Here is a 4,639-nt window from a genome sequence, read left to right on the forward strand (position 1 = left end):
TTTTTGTCGAAAAAAGTCGAAGTCGACTATTTTGTTCCAAAAACTAGATAACTCGACTATCATCTGTGAAAAAAATAAAAAAGTCGACTTTATTAATGAAAGTCGAACAGCCTGAAAGTCGAATAAGGTCGATAAGTCGAAAAGTCGGAAAAAGTCGAAAAGTTGAAAAAAAGTTGGAAAAAGTCAAAAAGTCGAAAAAATTAGAAAAGTCGACTATTTATAAAATATTTATAGTCGAAAAGTCTTAAAGTCGACTTTTAATTAAATGAAAAAAGTCGAATTTTAACTAAATGAAAAAAGTCGACTTTTAACTAAATGAAAAAAGTCGAAAAGTCGGCTTTTCGTTTCAACAATAGAACCCTACTCTGTATACTTTGTGATTAGGGTTATATAAATCGACTTTCGAATAATCGAACAATCGACTTTTTGTCGAAAAAAGTCGAAAAGTTGAAGGCGACTATTTTGTTCCAAAAAAGTCTATAACTCGACTATCGACTATGCAAGAATACATCTTTGACATATTAAGGCTTTAAGTGCAGCATTATTATCAACCTAAAGCAGCCAAGCGCAGAAAGGGAAACTGTTATTATAATGGTGAGAAAATATTAAAAAACACATGGAAAAATATTTCATAATTGTTACGATCCAATTTTTTGTGGATAACTGCAATTTAGCGTACGATCCTTCAAAGTGGTCAAAAAAGTAAGGTAAGGATAAAAAAGTCCTTTTTTATGTGAATTTTTCACATTTTTGGCAAATAAACCACATGCTAATATAGTATCATATTAAAGGTATTTGGGTGACGATTTCAATGACGTAACACATATTTGTATACAACTCCAATATTATTATTTGGCAAATAAAACATATGCTAATATAGTATCATATTAAAGGTATTAGGGAGACAATTTCAATGGCGTAACACATATTTGTATACAACTCCAACATTATTACAAATGCCGTAATTTTTCGGAAAATGTTTTAAGATTTTCCGATTTTTAAATACACTCCCGCTCACTTAAATAGCTTCATTGTTTTGATTACATTTAAATTAGTTTGTTATCTTTATGTGAGTAAATAACACACCACACCAAACAAACAATGTTCTTCTTTTTCATATACCCTACAAGAACAGTGACAGCCATTTGACCGGTCATTTGACTAACACTACTGAAGGAAATATCGATTATTGCGTAGAACAAAGTTTCTATCAAGTTCTTAAGGGCAAGATGAAAACTTGATGGAAACTTTTGTGTACATGTGATCTTGCATCTCCCTTGCACTTATGAATTCTATCGATTTTAAAACATATATTTGAGCTGCTCACTTTTTTGCGAAACGACAAAAAATACAACTCTAAAACACAGTGACAGTCATTTAACAGTCATTGTTGATGGAAAATTAGGGTTCTATAAATCGACTTTCGAAATATTATCAATATAAAATGACAATTGAGGGAAAAATCGCTGGAGATACGAAGTATTTATTGCGATTTTTGCATTTTTATTTTTCATATTTATTATTTTCTTTTCCCATTTTAGTTTTTTCTTAATTTGTGTCTTTGTTCTCAATTCTTTTTTACTTTTAATTTTGATCTTCCTTTTTTACTTTCTTGTTATATTTTCTTTTTATTAAAACGTTATAAGTTTTCAGTTTATATATTAAGATACAATAAATGTCAAGTACTAACATAATTTAAGAGATATTGGACATAGTATATACATTTTTAGACGTGTACAACGTATTAGACATTCACATGTAAATACAATACATACAAAGTAAATTAATAAAGTAGCGACACGAGTTGTTGTACAACAAACGTCTACAAAAACCACAGGCAATTTGTTTTTGTTCGAAATACTAACTTGTTAAAATTTGTTTACAAAAATGAACCAATAATTAATGGAACAACAAATTACTCAGAAATTTGTACAAAAGCAAGCGTAAAAATGAAAACAAATATGGCAACATAAACATTTTAACAAGTAAGTCCACAAATAGCAAGTTTAAAAAAAATAGTCAGCTGTTCAAATGAGTCTACTTTATAAATTTACTTTGCAATACATATATACATATTTTACACAGATTACAGAAAAAATATAAAATAAAGGATAGAACAGGATGAACAGAAAATGAATATAGGCAATTATATCCACATGTAGACAACACAAATAGACGAACATATAGAAGCAATAAATGTATATAAAATATACATAGACTAAAAAAAGTCAAAAAGTCGAAAAGTTGGAAAAAGTCAAAAAGTCGAAAAAATTCGAAAAGTCGACTATTTATAAAATATTTATAGTCGAAAAGTCTTAAAGTCGACTTTTAATTAAATGAAAAAAGTCGAATTTTAACTAAATGAAAAAAGTCGAAAAGTTGGCTTTTCGTTTCAACAATAGAACGCCAGGTGGTAAGATATTAATGGAACTAAAATTTAAAAATTTCAAGTGTCTACTCTCTAGAATACTATGGGACAATAATGTGACGATTGACCCGAAAGATATAAATTTAAGTAAATCAGATGGTGGCATATTAGTAGAAAGTAATAATCATTTCTCCAAAAGATGGGTAAAATACCTACTTTCGGAAATAAAAAAAAAAACTACTTTTAAGAGTAAATTCTCTAGGTTACTTGAGGACAGTAAAGACACGACTGTCTCCGCTCCCGCTTACAAAGAGGACACTAAAATGACGACTGCCTTCATTCTCGATTATAAAGGGTAGAAGGGTATAAAAATTACATGTCGAAGGCGCTCAAGTTTTTAGCATTCATAATATTATTATACCCTTCACCTTCGTGAGAAGTTTATATATAAGTTTGTCATTCCGTTTGTAATTTCTATAATATAATTTTCCCACCCTATAAAGTATATATATTCTAGATCCTTATAGATAGCGGAGTCGATTAAGCCATGTTCATCTGTCTGTTGAAATCAGTTTTTAGAGGTCCCCAGATATCGGCGAGATCCGAATCGTCAATAATTCAGTTAGACATGCTTTCGAGCAGATCGCTATTTAAAATCAACAAAATCGGTCTACAAATAACGGAGATATGAGCAAAAATCCGAGACAACCTCTGAAAATTTCATCAAAAAAGCCACGTTTTTTTTTCATTCTTTTTAAAAAAAGCAACAACAACACTGTGAATTGGATAAAGATGTACATGTGCGTGTGAAGATGTATTTGGTTTTATTCAGCTGTGTATTTTTTTGTATGTTTGGATGCTGTTCTGTTCTCACGAAGGTAAGTGTGTATAACAAGAATAAGGAAATAAAGCAGTAATATGTTGGTAATACATCAGGGTGTTTGAGGGTGGTAATACAGTTTGACGGTGGTATTACAGTACAACGGTTAATATTTCTTTCTGCTACAGTTTATATTTTTTTGTGTGTATGTTATGTGTGACATGTGTGCAGAGATACTAAATAAATAAAAACTGTTTTGAAAACATACTTGGTGAAGGGTATATAAGGTTCGGCACAGCCGAATATAGAAATATTACTTGTTTTTTGTTAAAATAATTAAAAATTGTTTCATTAATATTCATGAAACATCATTAAAGTACAATTTTTTTGTACTTAATTTTTTTATACATAACTTTTTTTGTACTTAATTTTTTATATAAAACGGTAACCCCAGAAAAATTAAAATGCAGGAGGGTTATTGTGTATTTCGATTCGAATAAGAAAAATTACGAATTCGAAAAAATTGTATTATGGAATACGATTTTCGGAAATTTATTTAGGAACTTTCGTAGATAGTTTTTAATTTTGGGATTTTTTTCTTCTTGCGAAAAATCAATAAATTCCTATCGTAAATGCAACTATGTATTACGAAAACATGTGTCAAATTCGTTATTAACGTTCGTGAATCATACGAATGCTATTTTGTTTGCGAAATTTTAAAATGTAAATAATTAATTAATACATATTTATACACTTGTTTGATTAATAAATGTAATAAAATTTCTAAAAGGAACCAGTAAGAAAAAATGTATATACTAAACTAAGACAGTATGAAATAATGGTAGATTTCATGGTTCAACATTCCGACTTGGCAAAGGGAACCTAAACGCTTCCAACGCAAAAAGTAAATCAAGAGAGTTGTGGGATAAACTATCCCTTGATCTTAATGCTGGCAAAAAAATGAGGACGAAAAATGAAAAAAATTAAAGCAGCAAATCGCTGATTTGCTTGCTATTAACGAAAATGTCGATGTTATGAGTGGAACTTATCGATATGGAGCTAGGAGAAAAAGGACATCAAGTGCAAGTGCACTCTTAACAAAACAAGTGGAAAACCAAATAAAATATTAAGAAAATTCATTGGAACCAAAAAAGTTCCAAGAATGAATTAAAGGAAATAAATAAGAATCTTTGAACTTTAAATAAATATTTAAAACGTAGCTGTGAATACAAGGAATGTCAATACAGATTAGAGAAAGAAAAATTTGAATAAACATATAAAGAACAAGTAGGAAAGTATAGTCGGGCATGGCCGACCATATGATACCCTACACCATGAGTATATATATAAAATTTTTATTTTTTGTAAAGAAACTTTTATGTTGAATATTACCATAATTCCAAAATATTTAAGCCATTTATTGATAAAAAACTAAAATTTCTAAATGAGGC

Source organism: Lucilia cuprina, chromosome X (assembly GCF_022045245.1).
Source record: "Lucilia cuprina isolate Lc7/37 chromosome X, ASM2204524v1, whole genome shotgun sequence".
Classification (NCBI taxonomy): Eukaryota; Metazoa; Arthropoda; class Insecta; order Diptera; family Calliphoridae; genus Lucilia; species Lucilia cuprina.